Source organism: Macaca fascicularis, chromosome 7 (genome assembly GCF_037993035.2).
Source record: "Macaca fascicularis isolate 582-1 chromosome 7, T2T-MFA8v1.1".
Lineage (NCBI taxonomy): Eukaryota > Metazoa > Chordata > Mammalia > Primates > Cercopithecidae > Macaca > Macaca fascicularis.
The window spans coordinates 42,787,501-42,804,335 of record NC_088381.1 but is presented as its reverse complement, the minus strand read 5'-3'; the positions used below and the strand labels follow the sequence as shown (position 1 = coordinate 42,804,335).

General features: G+C 51.7%; 1 protein-coding gene across 45 annotated transcripts in view; it reads left to right on the top strand.

The window, feature by feature from the left end:
• The window catches only part of MEGF11 (multiple EGF like domains 11), a 391,182-nt gene that overhangs the window by 104,658 nt on the left and 269,689 nt on the right, over positions 1 to 16,835 (top strand). The window lies entirely within an intron of this gene.

The window sequence follows — 16,835 nt, the reverse complement described above, 5'->3', positions numbered from 1 at the left end:
ACCAACTAGAGTATTTTAAACCAATAGGAGTATTTATTTTGCACATGGCAAGATATCTAGAGGTTGAGTGTCTGAGACTGGTGAAGTGGTTCCTCAGTGTCACTGGGGAACTAGGCCTTTTTATCTCCTTTGACTCTCCTGTCCTTTGCATGTTGGCTTGTTACCTCATGATGACAAGGTGGCTGCTGCACCTTCAGGTATCACATCCACCTTCTAGGCAGAAAGTGGTGAGAGAGAGAGACGGCTTTTCCTCGGGAGGCTTTGTCCTTTTGTTTAGGAAACAAAGCCCTTTCTAGCCTACTTCTCCCTCCCAGAACGGAACATGTGCCCATCTTTACACCATGGCTACCCAAGGAGGATGAGCTCTCCAATCTTAACTCAGCCTTTGGGGCTGGTGCTGGCTCCTGGGCTGAAAAGATCTCCATCTATCACATAGACAAATCGGAATTCCATTAGCAAAGAAAAATGGGGAGAGGGGAGAGGGAATGACCACATCATAAGAGATACCAAAACCTTTCAGAAGATCTCTTATGCTGTTTCCTGCATTTTCCTAATCTAGAAGAATCATGGTTACTCCAACTTGCCTTGTCCACAGGGAGCCCATGTGGGTTGTGGTGACCGCTGTGCCCTCTTCTAGGGCCTCACTGGCCTCCCTCAATTAACCCTTCGAGAATCCAGCCCGGGTGTGAGGTCCTGGCCATCCTTCCCACCAGGGCTCTCGCCCAGCTCCTCAGCATCCCCCTTCCCCAAAAGGTCCCCAGAAGGTACCACTGCATCAAGACCATATCTTCAGGTCCCAGGTCTATCCTCATGGTCTGGAGTAAGTGCCATCGTGGCCCCTCTAGCACCAATGCTCATGTCTGAATCTTGCCTTTCCTGTCCTCCCACACGCTGTGAAGTCACTGAGTGTCCTTCTGTGGCTGGGGATGATGGTCTGGGTTGTGCAGAGGGTGTGTCTAGAGTGATCACTATTGTGGACCAAGTCAGGGTGCTGGAAAACCTGAAAGGATTTCCTCTCCAATCTATAAATGATGGATTCCAAGCATCTTAAACAGCCCCAGATCCCAGGACTAGGAATGGGTCATTCATTTCTGGAGGTTCTTAGTCTTTCCCTGGGCTCTGTGACTCCTGGGTACAGGTCTGGGGTAGAGGATGGGAAGGAAAATATTTCAAGATGGGCACAGTGGGTGCCGCCACAGCTGGACGCTGACCATCAAGTGGAAGACAAGGCGCACTGGGCATTGCGTGAGTCACTAATTCACCAGCCCCCAGTGCCCCCATCCCCACCTCCTCAGAGCTAATGCTGTCCTGAGCTCCCTGCCTGTATAACACAGTCTCCCACTACCTGAGAATAGGAAGTGGTGAGCTCCCCATCACTGGAGATGTTCAAGCAGAGCTCCGCAACCACGGGGCTGGGGTATAGGAGGGCAGGTTCATGCCTCAGGGGAGAAACGCTCCTTGCTGTGGAAAGATCCCTGAGCCACTGGCCCCACACCCTGAGTTCTACCCCCATGGACTTTGAGCAAATTTCTTAAACTCCCTGAGCCTCAGTTTTCTCATCTAGAAAGTGGAGGCAGCAATAACTGTGAGACAATTGTTTGAAATCAAATGAGATCATGGTTGTGAAAACATCTTGTAAATCTGACAGACTTAGAATCATTATTACTCAAGCTAAGTTCAGGCACGTGGAAGGTCTAGAGGAAGATCAACTCTTAAAGCAAAAATTCGAACCTCATTGAGACGTAGATTTAAACAACAGCTTAAAATGTTGTCCCTTTAAGAGTAAGGACATTTTAAAAGAGGTGCAATTTCAGCTTGTCTAAAGACACAGAGTTCAGAAGCTACTGCATGGAGGACTTTGAGATATTAAGCAGAGACTGGATGCTGGTCGTCTGGCCTGTTTTAAAAAGTGGGTTCATGTGGATGCTATGGAAACAGGCCTTGGAAGGGGGAGGTTTCAGGTACCCAAAGGTGAAGGAAATATTTGAGAGCCAGTGATTTTTCTGTGTTTACCGTGTCAGGGCTGTTGAAGACTATGCTTCCCTAGCCTGGCTACTCATTAGGATTCTGGAGAAGCTTTCAAAATTCTTGCATCCTGGGCCCCATGCTTGGAGATTCCCATCAGTGGGGCTGAGTGGGGGCCCAGGAACCCTGGATCCTCCATGCAACACCAGGTGATGTGCAGCCAGATTCGGGACTCTGGAGGGGTGCACAGGGCTGTCCGTGCCTAAGGCAAGCAGGCATTTCCGGGACCTGGCACCACCAGCACTGTTTCCAGCTCAAGGGGCAGAGTGGGCAGCCTCTGAAGAAGTTGTGCTAAGGCTGAGTGCACATGGTTCCATCTGATGGGAAGAGGGTGTTGTGATCTGGTGAAGCCTTCCTTTTGAATAGGAGAATTTTTAAATGGTTGACTACTGTTAAACCAAATTGCATTAGCTTTCCACACGAAGCTCCTGACTGTCCACTCTGCACACAGGAAGAAGAATTCCTGTGGATGATGCCAACTCAGGATTTGCAGGTGTCCCCAGCAGTGCTTCTGGCTAGAGGGGTGAAAATGATTTTAAATATTTATTCCCTTTTCCGGCAATTTTTTTTATTATCAAAAATGAATCTGGGAATCTGCAGCCACATACATTTTCGGTCCATTTGCAAGTCGTTCACGCAAGTGAACATTTCATCCGACAAATGGGAAAAGCTGTGTCTCACCCAGAGAACAAAACATTTCAAGGGGCAATAGCAGGAGGTACATTCATGACTTAATTTAAAATAAAATCCCGTGCCTGTGTTCCTATTACCACCTCAGAGGTTGGCACGTATATTCAACCTTACACCCCTCTTTCATTTAAAATTTAAAAAAACACTTTGCAGCAAAACTTTAACCTTCCCTTTAGAAATCGGCCCAAAAGGTCAGGGCTGCGATCCTGTAGATTTCCTGGGCTCAGCTGGGAACTGATTAAAGCTGCTGGCCTTGGCTTGTCAGCTTTGTCATAGACAACTATATACACTCTTTGTTATTCCCTGTGCTTCATATTATAAATATATTTATCTTCCTCTGTCAGGCGTCTACAGGACAGGTGCTAGGGGGCTGGGAGTCCTGCTTAAATGCTTCTAACAATGTCCCCTCTTAATGACAGTAGTGCAGAGACAGGGACAAAGATGGCAGGAGATTCTGGACCCAGGGCTGCTGTGGGACTAAAGAGAATACCTGGCACAAAGCCTTGCACATAGTAGTGCCCTTCTCTCCACCTCCAGAGTTGATTCCTGTGTGATCGGCAATGGGATTGTTGTGATCCAGGGGTGGGATCTTGTAGCTGCCATGACATGGGGTGTGTGGGATGATGGCAGTCAGGACCTTGCACTCCCTTGCTCACTTTGACTAATTAGAACAGAGCTGATTTTTTTCTTATCAAAGGATGAATAGCATCCTGCTAGTTGTGATCAGGAAAGCAGAGCATGGGTGGAACTGCTCCCTCAGGAGTGAGGAGGGAGGCTGGCTGCTTTTGCCCGTGAAGACGTCACTAGACATGGCCTAGGTACTGTTGTCCATGTGCGGGTTGTCAATACCATGTATGTTCCGATCCAGGAGCTGTTAGCTGCTGGCACGTCTCTGGTCCCATTTATTCTCCTCTAAAACCTGTGAGTAAGGCATTGGTCCCGTTTCCACAGTTGGAGAGTCAGAAGCCTCAAGGGTTTAGGAGGAGTGGGAGTCTGGTGGAGTCTGGGCTTCTCCATAAAGCATGGTCATAGAAGAAGAAGAGAGCTTTGGTGGGTGGCTGCTCATACTGGAGGCACCTGACTCAGGGTTCCAAGGCCTGTGGGAAGGGACAGGTTGGGGTTTAGGGGGTTCTGCCTGGCTCTGTGACCTGGGGTGGGTCATTTCCTCTTGCCTTGCTCTGTGCTCTCAGTACAGAGGGAATTGGACTGTGATGGTAAAGTCCTCTCAGCTCGGACACCACCCAGAGGTGGTACAGGTCCACCCAGAGGTGGTGCATCTGTGAGTTCACTGGACTAGGGAGGACTTGAATTGCCTGCTTTAGTCTCTAGCCCTGGTTAACGAAGGCAGAGGGAACTGGAAGGGGACACGGGCGGTGTGCACAGCCACAGAGGAAAGAAGGCCCCAAACAGAGGGGCTGGCGGGAACCTGGACTCAGGGAGCGGCATCTTCTCCCTCCTCTCGGGAGCCAGGCTCTGCCATGCCCTGACTCAGGGAGTCGTGGTAGAGCACAGGGCCACCACTGGATCCCCAGCTGTGGCTGTCTTTAAGAATAGGCCTGGGATGTACAAGGTGAGGCTCCCTGGAGGGGTCAAGTGGGACTATGACCCACCAGGTGCTGGTGGCTTCAATTCTGCAATTTGGAGCTCTCTGTGGAGGCTGTGCTGGTGAGAAGGGGGACTGATGTTTAATCATGAACATTCCATGGAGTACAGTAGAACCAAGGTGCGGAAAGGTGCTGGAGCTATCAGAACCAGCCATGGGTAGGGGAGATCCCAGCAGTGCAGGTGTCTGGGCCATGCCTGGATGTTCACTTCCAGGCTGCTGTGAGAGGACCCATGGGCTGGGTGGGAAGTTTGTTCAGGGGCCTCTGACCTCACTTCCAACCTGGAGACTTTGGGACTCCAGGCCACATTGGTTGAGGGGATCAGATATGTCCCCAAGTGCAGGTGTGGCCATCAAGACCCTTTGATTCATCCATACTTCCTTCCCTGAAGACCGATCCAGCAGCTTCCCCACAGGGTCCCAGGTGGGAAGCAGCAAATCCCAGGCTGGTGGGTTGGTGGGTCTGTGCCGCTTGAGGACCATCACCTGCTCCCACCACATGCCTGGAAAAGCTGTGCTCACTGTGAAAGTGAGCACAGACTCGGGGGCAAGGGTGGAAACAAGACCCATGAGGAAGCAATTACTGTAATCCAGGTGAGAGCTGACATGGGTGGGAGCGGGCTGCAAACAGTGGAGTGGGGAAGAAGAACACAGACTCGGGCTCCATCTTCAAGGTAGAGCTGACAGAATTTCCTGAGGGTTGGGATGAGGGAGGTGAGAGAAAAAGAAAAATCAAGGCTACGTTTCTTGGCTTGAGTCACCAAAATGGGAGAGGTTGAAAGAGGGACAGGCTTATGGGGGAGATCAGTTTTGGGTCATGTTAAATCGAGGTTTCTATTAGACATCCACTTAGAGAGATTGAGTAGGACCCTGGAAACATGAGTCTGGAGCTCTGGACAAAGCCTAACCTGAATAATAAGTTTGGGAGTGGCCCCTGTGTAATAGAAGCTATTTAACACCAGGAGACTGGAGGAAGTCAGCAAGGGAGTGCATACCTGACCCGGAGCCCTTCACCTCTGTTTGCACCGCATCCTAAATTTGGGGTATGTTTTCTTCCCAAGCTCAAAGAGCCCAGTGTCTTAGGGTCCACCCAGCCTCTTTCCTGCCCCACTCTCCCCACCCTCCCTCTGAGGCAAATTCTACAGCCAAGGGCTCTCCCTCCTGTCTTGCCTCTGAGCCCTTACCCCATAGCGGGGGGTGGCAAAAGGGGGGTATCACCAGGGGTGACTCCCCACCCACCCGATTACTGCACAGGGGCTGAGCTTGCAACACTGAGGCATGGAGCCAGGACAGCAAGAACTGACCAGGAAGTCAGGGGCCAAGGTCCCTTTCGGGCCCTGCTCATAAATCACACGGTGACCTCGAGCAGCCTCAGTTTCCACATTTGTCAACTGAAGACTTGGCCAACAGCATCTGAATATGATCCCTTCCAATTCTGACATCCTGACTCTGTGATTCTAATTTGGCCTTCGGTTTCCCCTGAAGGGATCTTGTTGGCTGTCAGAGAGCTGGATGGTTCCTTGGGGAAAACCTGCTAGAGAAACCAGGGGAGGAAGGCGCGTGTGTCAAGGTTGTGCAAATATTGAAACACTTGCATATTGGTTGGAACATAGCTGCCTCCCTGCCACCTGCGCCCTTCCCTTCCCCCACTGAGACCCCACCAAGGTTCATCAACAGAAAAGGTTACCTCGTGGCCCAACAGGAGGGTGGCTGGTTGGTTCCTCTGCCTCCCTAGTTGTTAAAGATTTTGACTACCACCCAGGTGTGTGCGTCTTTCTCTGGCAGATCTCCAACAGATAGATGGCGTTTTAGAGGTGCCTCTGTCTTGCTCGTCCCTCCAGCACTCTGCCTCTCATTCTAGGAAAATAAATACAATCCCAGTAAATAAAAGTTAATAACTGCATCTTTATGACGGGGTGTTGAAGGCATCTAATGTTGGAATCACTGTTAAATCCCTGGATTATTTATAACCCAGATGTTGACAGATGCTGGGTTGGGTATTTGAGCCCCTGGGTTTTTCCTTCCCTCTCTCCTCCAAAGAGCCCACGTGCTGATTAATTTCACAGCCCCTTGGCTCTTGTGGGGCAAGTACTGTTTGCTGCAGATCCCAGAAGAGATGGCTGAGAGCTGGGCCGACTTCAGTACAGCAGAATGGAGCGTGGGCGAGCGAGCGCGAGGGTGGCGGGGGGAGAAAGGAGTGCAGCAACAGTTCAGGTGTTAAACTACTGATGTGGAAAATTGCTCTGACAGTTATGATGTTGTTGTTTCGGGTAGCAAGGGTTACACTATTATTTACTCCAGCCACGCCTGCTGGCACTGCTGGGCTGCCTGTCTCACGCAAAGCTGCTCATTGGTGGGTGTCAGAGAAGAGTTTTTTTTTTTTTTTTTTTTTTGCCTGTCTTTGGAGAAGCAGACCACTGAGGGGCTAGTGGCAGCCCAGCTGCAGGGGTGGCCATCCTCGGGGAGCTGTGCAGTGCCCCCCCTGCAGTTGTTGATACCCATCGCCAGGGCCCAGATTGCAACCCAGAGTCAGCCAGTGGGAGGATGGGGGGAGCTGCATTTCGGAGGGCCCACTGTTGCCCAGGTGCTTAATATACATGAGTCTGTATGACCGTGTCTGCCTCCCTGCCAGGTAAGATGACTGAGGCTCAGAGAAGCAGCAGAGTGCCCAGGGAGCAGAGTGGGAAGACAGACCCACAGCTGGACCCAGGCTTCTGATTCTAAAGCCACAGACCCTATCACTCGCTTAGAGTGGGTGCCTCCTGCTAAGAAGTGACTCCTCTGTGCCTGGGTACAGCTGGGTGTCAGGTATGAAGGCCAAAGGGAGCAGGAAGTGCTTCTTTGGATCACACTATGAGTCAGATCTGCTTTCTTTTCTTTTCTTTTTTTTTTTTTTTTTTGAGATGGAGTCTTGCTCTGTTGCCCAGGCTGGAGTGCAGTGGCATGATCTTGGCTCACTGCAACCTCTGCCTCCCTGGTTCAAGCGATTCTCCTGCCTCAGCCTCCTAAGTAGCTGAGACTACAGGTGCATGCCACCACAGCTGGCTAATTTGTATATTTTTAGTAGAGACGGGATTTCACCATGTTGGCCAGGATAGTCTCGATCTCCTGACCTTGTGATCCTCCCGCCTTAGCGTCCCAAAGTGCTGGGATTACAGGTGTGAGCCACTGCACCCGGCCCAGAACTGGTTTCTTTCATGGGCATTGGGTAAGCCGAGGAGAGCTTGTCTTGAGATGGGACCAGCCCCATCCACTAAAGAGCTTTTATTGATGACCTGTTTGGCTCCAACTGAGCTCTGTTAGTGCTGTGGGGAGTGTGGGAGCCACAGAAACCAAGGCCCTTTGTGAAGAGTTTACAATCTGGCTGGGAAGCAAAAAGGACTGAGTGTGGAAGGATGGTGTGTCCATTAGAGGCTCTCCACTGGGGGACAGAGGTGAGGGCTGGAGGTATTGGAGCAGGGTCCTGGAGGAGAAGGGAAGGAGCAGAGGACAGGGGAGAGGGCTATCGAGGCAGGGACTAGCATGGTGGTACAAGCAAGGCCCAGAAGGGCTGCGTGTGAGCAGGCGGGGGCTTTGGCGGGGAGGGGTGGCCTCCTCCAGCCTGGATGCCCTCCCATGCCCAGTCCTGGGGCCATGTCCTGGGCTTTGGGTCACCACTGCCAATTGGGCAGGCTGGCCTCAGGAAGCATGCTGGCCACCCATTGCCATCCAGCCATGTGCATCCACAGGCCACAGTGGGAAAACAGCAGGGAGAGGGTCTCATGGTGAAATGTGCCCCTCGCTCTGCATTCTCCTATCAAGGGAGGGGAGGTTTCAGACCAGTGCTTCTCTCCATGGAGACCTCATCCACATAATGGTCCAGAGAGAAGCATGGTCACACCATGCTTCTACTGGGCCAAGGGGTAAGAGTTTGGGGGGACAAACCCTGTCCTGCCCACAGGGGACCCCTGGCAAGACCTTTCAAATATCAGAGGTCAGATATCAAGGGTCAGCCCATGCTTCTGGATAAGCAAGTTGCAGAATAATTTCTGTTTTCTGTGCCTGGAAGGTGATGCTGAGACGTGACTTATACCGCAAAGTCCTGAATCAGTGGGAGGAAGGGCGAAGAGGAGGGGGTTGTCTGGGATCCATGCCCAGTTCCCTCATGAGCTGCTCACACTCTTTATCTTTGTCTCTAAAAACCAGGGACCCTCTTTCTTGCCCTTCCTCCCCTCTGAGGGCACTAGGGATGCATTGAGGGAAAGGTGAGACTTGAGACCAAGGTGGGTTCGTATTCGTAAGTGGGGACACCGAGACACTACCCCTCCATCCCTGGTGATAGGCCCGTGTTTCCTGGAGAAGCTGGCAGTGCCCTTGCTGGGCTGGGAGCTGGAGGAGCAGGTGGGCAAGGTGGTGCTGGAGCTCCTGGAGCAAAATCCCAGGAAGTAGGAGGAGAAGCTGTCGAGGCTGGGGCTTTGGAACCTGGAGCTGGGCAGGTGGGAGGGATGGGGGGCGGCGCTGCTGCATCTGCCTGCACACCCTGCCCCCTGCCCCATGGCAGGCCATTGTGTCACTCAATGCCTGTGATTGCTTTCAGGCTGGGAGCCAGGCACTGATGAAGAGCATCTGGGCAGCAGTGGGGTGGGGAGGCAGCCAGCCCTGCTCCCCTTCTTATCCTACCCTCCCAGGGCCCGCAGTCTGTCTTGCTGTGAATGGAGCTGGGAGCTTGTTTCTGGCTCCCAGGAAGAAGGGGGAAGTGAATCTGGGGCTCCCTGAGCTGGGGATAACCCTCCCACAGCTACTGGGAGCTCTTGTCTGCTGGAAACAAGAGTCAACCAGAGCTAATGACCTGTTCTTCCTGGGAGAAGTCTTTGCTCTAGGAAGCAGGAAGGGAAATTGAGGACTCCTTAGAAGATCAGGAGACTGGGATTTCTCCTCTCATTTCAGAATCTAAGGATATGGGCCTGGAAGGAGATGTAGGGATTGTCTGGCGTGGTGAGCTTCCTTGACAGATTAAGAAACCCAGGCCCAGAGATGAGGAGGGATCTGTCTGTGACTGGTGGCAGAGTGGGACTTGGTGCCAGTGTCCCAACCCCACGCTCAGGGTTCTCTCCCTCATCCCCACCTTCCCTCGGGTGCACTGTCTAAATTGTCCCTGAGGTGGCTCAGCCCCACGAGGTGCAGGGAGAAGGCAGGGATCGTCTGTGGGTGCCGAGGAAGAAGGTCGTGCTGGTCCTGTCTTTGCTTTGTCCTCTCTTCTGGCCTAGGGATGAGCCTGAGGGGCAGAAGACCTTTCTGGGGACTTTGGTCAGGGCTTTGTGGCTTTCCAGCATGCAGCCTATGTTTTAGGGGGGTGTCTCAGCTGGTCAGGACACTCCTCTCCTACTCAGGGAATTTCAAGTAGGTCAAAAGTGGAAGGCGGGCACTCCTGAAATATTCTGAATGCATCTAGAGGCAAAAAGGGGACCTCCCCAGCCCCTGTCCCTTGACATTCCTTCCTTGCCCCTTGAATCCTTCTCATCTTCTACAGAACTCAGCAGGGTGATCATGGTGGCAAGGGGACGGGATGATTTTCTGAGACCTGAGTTTTCACCCTTAGTCACTAACAAGGGGTGTGGCCTTGGAAAATTCTTTCCTCTCTCTCTCCCTTTCTTTTAAGACAGGGCATTGCTCTGTTGCCCAGGCTGGAGTGCAGTAGTGTGATCTTTCCTCTCTTTAGACCTCAATTTCCCCATTTGAAAAAAGAGGTGGTTGGACTTGATAATGATTCAAAGACTGTTCTTGCCCTCATATGCTAAGATTCTAACAGATTCCCAGGTGAACCTCTTCTTTCCTTCCTTCCTTCGTTCCTTCCTTCGTTCCTTCCTTCCTTCTGCTAATAAGTCTTTCTAACATGCCTACTATGTGTAAGTCACCCTTTCCTTAAGGGACAGGCCTGCTTGTGGACAGGGAGGGTGGGCTTACTGCAGTTAATGTCATCAAAACTGGGTAAAAAGCCTCCCCTCACAGGCTCTGCGAGTCCTCAAAGAATATTAATTATTCTCCAAGGAAGTCTTCATTCTGAGTAATTCCCTTTCTCCGGTAATTAATATTACATGTCATTAACAGTCAGGGAACACTGTATGATCAAAGACAGCATAATTTGTAGCAAGATTCTGAGGAGTAGCACAATATTTGTTAATTATGTTATTGATTCTTATGGTCTGGAATGCCCTAATTATTCCTGATCCCAGCTGGACCCCACCATGCCCGCCAGGCTGGCTTTGAACTGCCGTTCTCCCATGGGTGGCCCGGCTCCCTGCTCAGGGGCTGGTGGGACCACAGCTTTCAAAGGGATCAGAGAAGCTTTGTCTCCCCAGAGCCACATGAAAGGGGGAGCCGGCTGGGATTGGGGGCTGCTTCTCCCAGGCTCCCGCCACAGCTCCGACTCAGTCAAGGAGTGAAATGCAGCTTCTCGCTTTAATTAGCCAGATGCTGTTAATGGACAGCTCGAGGGGTCCAGCAGGCACTGCTTCCAGGGAGTAGTGGGATGGCCGTTCTTCTAGGCCCAAGGCCACTTGCTGCTTCTGAAGAGCCCAGTGCTGAGTGATGCTCCGGTGAGGCCTGGTGGGGCTGGGAAGCCCTGGTGTGGCCATAGTCAGGAGTGTCTCAGGAGAACCTCCCCACTGGGCTCTAAAACTGCTAAGTGGATGGTGTATTTCTCTCAGTGGCATAATTACTAAATGATGCTTGTTTCTCGATCAGCTGTATATGAGTGGGCCAGGTTCCCTCCCTCTTTTTGTTGAATCCTGCAATTAACCTTTGTAATTGCATGACAGTCAGCTTCTCACTCAGTATGTTTTGTCTGAACCCCAGTGGGTTGTATTCTGCGTGATGCTGATGGGGATGGGGAAAGAGTGAGGTCTGTCCAGCTCAGAGCTCAGGAAGGTAACTGCTGGGGAGGTGGAGAGGGGCGTGAGAGTGGAAAGATAGGCTGAAGAGATCCATGGACACCACCACCAATAATAGTTAGAAATACCTCCTCCCTAGGCTGGGCTGATTACGTGCATTGATTCATTCAGTTCTCACAATAACTCCTTGGAGTACGTTCTGTTAACATTCCCACTTTGTAGAGGAAAACCAAGGGTTGGAGAGATCAAGTGATGGTCAAGGCCACAAGGAAGGCAGAATCAGAAACCAAGCCCATCTAGACTGTCTGGGGTTATGACCAGCCATGCCACAGGGGACTTTTCCTCTATGTAGCTTTTGGAACATATCTGTAGAGTTTATGATGCTTCCAGTAGAGGCTCCCTGTCAGTGGATCTCCAGGGCGCCTGGGCCTGTCGCTGTGGTTGTGTAGGAAAGGAAGATGGGGGGCCAGAAAGGATCAGTGAGTGGGAGCCTGGACAAAGGGTGAGCAGGAGGCTGGAAGTGCTCCTGCTGGGCGCAAACCCTTGACTCCATCCCGTCCTGGGTGTCTGCCCTGCCTTCTCTTGTCTAGTCTTTTCAGCATCTCCTTACAGCTCTGGAGACTGAAGCCCCAAATTGTGAGGTGGTTGGCTTGACCAAAGTCCTCTTACTACTCAGGGGCAGACCCATGTACAAGAATCAGTCATTTGGGGGACCCTAGGGGAGTGAAGTGGTGGGAGAGATGGTTCCTGCATTATGCAGCCTCTGCTCTAACAGGAATGTCAGACCCCAGAACTCCAGTGGGGAGGGAAGGCAACCAGGAACCCCGCACTAGACCTACCCACTCCCTCTCCACCCTCAATCCCGTGCTTGTCAACAGCTGGGCCAAGACAGATGTGGAGAGACTGCTCAGGCTGATAGAGAGGGGGGACTGGGTGGGCAGGCGAGAGGTGGGCAAGGACATAGTGACCGAAGAGCCTGTGCAACCCGATGGCTACTCAGCCTCTGAGGTGGATGTGGGGTTGGCTGGAGTGTCAGGACATTTGACCACAGAGGGACATGGGGCCCCAGGCCCACTGTGGCAACCTCCTGCCAGTCTTCCTGCCCCAATCTCACCCCATCTGATCCTCTTTCCTCATCTCAGCCAGTGGGAGAGTGCTGACTTTTCTTTCTCCTATTTGCTTTTGATATTCTGGGGCCATTGCCAAAGGAGCCTGGGAAGGGGCACTGGCCAGAGGACGGGGCAGATAAGACCTGAAGATCTCTGCATAAATAATCTCACCTGAGTGGGATTGTCTCAAACTCATTTTTTAGTTCGGTCTTTTAAATGTTTTTTTCCTAGTTTGCCTCTCTCCTTTCTTTTCCCTACATCATGTCCTTACCCCCTGCCCACTCAGGGAGCCCCTGCCGACATCTTGCCATGTATCCTTCGTATCATATAACTAAGAGCTGTATACAGACACACATATGTACACATTTATAGGCAACTGTTGGCTTCATAAATACAGGACTATACTAGATGGCTTTGGCCTTTCCCCCTCTCCAGTACCTCCTGGCAGTCCCTCCACGTCAGCCAATATTGCTCCCATGCATTCTTCCTAATGGCTGCCAAATCGTCTGCAGTGTGGATGTCCATCATTGAAACATTATTCCCCTATTAATAAGAATTCACTTTTTTTCCACTTAAAAATTGTTTTTAATCAGAAAAGGACCTTTTGAAAACCCAACTCCGGCCAGATTGGTCCCTTGCTTAAAACCTTTGAATGACTGCCCATTTATCTCAGAACAGTCCTGGCTCACAAGGTGTGTTGTATTCTGGGGCTGAGCCCCCTCCAACTCAGAAGGCACCACCCACTTCCTCAGACTCTGTTCCAACTAGAAAGAGCCACTTCTGCTGCCTCAGTGCACCCGCTCTTTCTCACCTCCAGGCCTTGGCACCCACTCTTCCTGGCACACTGTTGCCCTACCTGGTGAGCACATCTACCTCCTTCAGGTGTCAGCATGTGTGCCGCTTCCTCTGGCCAGTGTTCCCTCCCAGCAACCTTGGCAATGATGGCCTTGGAGTCTAGGTCTCCAAGGGGAGGAGACCAAACCACAGGGTCTGTGGTTTCCTGTTAATGTTATTCTCTCTCCCGTTAGAATGTGACTTGACATGTTACATGTGCAGGGCTTTGCCTGATGCCTGGTACTTAGTAGGTACTTCTGTCTTGAGTGAATGACTCAAGACAGACTGACTGAAGGGCATGGCTTTAGTCCCCAGGAGGAGGCTGGCAAGGGCCCTGGGCTGCGCCACCATGTAAGGTGCTAGTTCGGGAGGGGTAGTGAGTCAGAATTTAGGAGCAGGGACCAGGTTGGGAGCCAGGTTGATGTGGACTGGGTTCCTGTGGGAGGTGGGGGTTTAGGGATGACAACAGTTAGACTGGGGCTTTGGAGCACGTGACACGCCTGAGGCTCACCTTTGGGTGTCAGTGGCAGTGGAAGAGACTCAGGAGACAATCCAGGGATCTAGCAGCTACAATTGGGCTACCATTTATCCCCAATCCCCAGTGAGGAATGGTGTCCACATTATGCCTGCCTTGGAGAGAATGGCTTCAGGAGTGGGACTGAGTGTGCAAGTGGGGGCATTATGGGAACCTGAGGGAAGCAGTTAGAGAAAACAAAGGCAGAAGAGATGGGCAAAGAGCAGGCACGAGGGTGAGGCAATAAGACGCCCCCCTGAGAAGGTGCCTACCTTTGCCAACAATGCAGACAATGCAGGACCCAGCCCAAGGACCCCGTTTTGTCCCTGTGCCCCCACTGCCTCCAGCTACTCAGTGTGTGCCTCTGTGGACTGATGGGAGCCCGCAGGCCGCTATCCACGGTGAGATCGGGACAGAATTGAGAGAGAGCCCTTAGACACTTCATGACAACTTGACATGGATCCAGCATCCAAGCCTGTGCTCAGCGGGATCCCCACACTGATCAGGGTAGAGACTTCTGTGGGAGGCGTTGGTGTGCGTGGGGAGTCACACGTGACAGAGCCACGGGAAGGCATGCACCAATCCGTGTCTTAGTGGGAATGAAAAACAACTCGTTCCAGATGATGAGGCCATCCCATCGAAATGCTGGCCTTTGGTTTGTCTCTGTCTCTGCCGGAAACTTCAGTTAGACATCTGTAGGAATTAAGAGTTGTGGTTTGCTGACACTGTTGTCTAAAGAAATGTAGACTCTTCCTGTGAGGTCTCGGGAGAGAGTCCCTTGCAGCCGGGAGAGGGAAGGCAAACCATGGCATCTAGAACAGCCTCCCTGCTGGAGGTGAATGAGGATAATTCCCCGAATATGTATCATTTAGTATACATTTCAAAGCACTTTGACTTGTGTTATCTTTTTGATCTTTACAACCACCCTAGAGGTAGATCAGAGCAGGAATTCTCATCCTCACTTTGTAGAACAGGCAGTTAAGGATCAGAGAAGTTAAGTCAGTTTCCCAAAATCACCCAGCAAATTAAAAACCAAAAAAGGATATGACACAACACCCAGGGGCTTTTCTGGGTGGCTGTGAAGAGAGGTTTGAGGAAACTGAAGGAAGCGGCAATGTAAACAGTAGCTTCTGTTTACTGTGCGCCCAATGGTAATAGCAGCTACATTTGGTGAGTTTTTACAATGTTCCAGATACCCTGTGTAATTATCTCATTTAATTTTCACAATGGATACAATTGTTATCTCCATTTGCAGGTGAGGAAACAGAGCCCCGGCAAGATTAAGTCATTTGTCCGGAGTCACTCAGCTAGTAATTAGCAGAGCTGGTTTGTGGTTCAGACCAGCTCTGACTCCAGAGCACGTTTCCTTAACCACCACACCAGAGCCAGATGCCTCCCTCACATGGTCCTGCCAGGGACCCAGCAAAGTATGTGTGCTTATCTCCATCTCCGTTATTCGAGCTTTGCCTTTCTGGCACATATTGTAGCCTCTCACAGCCACAAGCTTCGGCCCAGCCCCCTCCCCTTCTAGATGTGCAGGTCTGAGGCTGGGGATGGCACCCAGGTCCTAGTCTAGGCACCTTCCCTCTCTCTCCCTGTAGTAAGAACTCCAAAGCCAAATGCATCCAGTTCAGCACCTGGCTATAGCTAATCATTAATGTCCGAGCTGCTGGCAGCTCCTTGTTATGTCACATCTCACAGAAGATTTATGGCCACTTTGAAAGTGGCTTTGAAATGAGACAAAACCCAATATTGAGTTTTTTTGTTTTTTTTTTTTAACCTCCTTTTCCCTTTGGTTTTTAGGGCATATGATATCAGCTTCCTCCCCATTAGCATATTTCTAATGAGTGCTTATTAAGGTGAATTTCGCTGCAGCTCACAGAGTTATCATTAGAAGAGGGAGAGGGAGGGAGAACAGACACTGTCAGACGTGGAGACCGCGGGGCTCTGGGGCTCGGGCCTGCTCTCGGCTCAGGCCTCTGCTAAGTGAGTTTTGCTCTCCTGTCCTTGCAGGAGGGTCTGGCTGCTTCTCACGGTGGGACTGGAGAGTACCTGGGCAGGTATTCTACAGCAGGGCTATCCATGAATTCTGGATTGGCCCCTGCTCTGCTGTCACTCTTCTTTGAGCCTCAGTCCCCTCATCTGTATAATGGGGCTTCAGTGGATAAGCTCTATGGGGAGAAACAGTGTCTACTTTGTTCACTGTTATGCCTCAGCGCCTGGCATATCAGAGGCGCTCAGTAGATAATGGCTGAAGAGATAGATGGGTAGAGAGAAGGAAGAACAGGTTTGTCTCTACAAAGGGGATCTGCCATGGATGCTGGGGCACCTGCCTGCAGAGGTGCAGGTAAAGATTTGTTCATTCACAGTCCATGGTTGGGCTCAGGTGGTGGTGATCGGTGCCCAGGGCACTTGTACCAGCCCCGGGGTGGCTAGCGGAGCTATGAGCCTCTCTGCCCTGTGCCTGTTGCTGTATAGCTGCTGAAGGGAGGGGTCAGTGGGCATTCCTGTTAGAGTGATGTTGCCTTTCCCTTTCACCTGGGCCTAGCTGGCCTTTTGGATGTAACAGGCCACTTCACTGATGGTTTAGAGGACCCAGATTTCTGCCACCCACTGACACTTTGATGGGTTGGGGACCCTTGTGATTCCAGGGAAGAACTAGGATATTGGCAGGAAGGGGCTACCCATGCCGGGTGCCTGTGCTGTGGGGTGGGAAGGGAGAAAGAGACAAAGAAAGAACAAGGTCATCCCCTTGGTGGGCTTTCATGTTGATACCCTTGCTCTCAGGGAGGGAGCTCCTGGTGGGTGGTTCTCCACCTTGGCCGCTCATTGGAATGACCTGGGGGAGCTTTTAGAAAACATGGATGCCCAAGCTCCACCCACACCTAGTTGACCCCTCCCACCTAGTTGACTGGGAATGAGGTCACAGCATTGAGAGTTGAAAAATGTTCCTCAGGCCATTCTAATGCGCAGCCAGGGTGGGCACAGTGGCTTAGTGTCCATGTGTGCTGGGAGCGGGAGCGAGATGTTCCCTCCAGGAGGATCTCCCCCTCCCTATATCCCCACCTGGAGCCTCTGCCCTGAGTTCTCTGATGGCGGAGCTTTGATTTCTGCCTTTGTAGCTCCTCCTGGACAGAGGAGGACCCAGAGGAAAGGCTGGGCTGCTTCTTGCCCCCTCTGTCCCCTCCTGG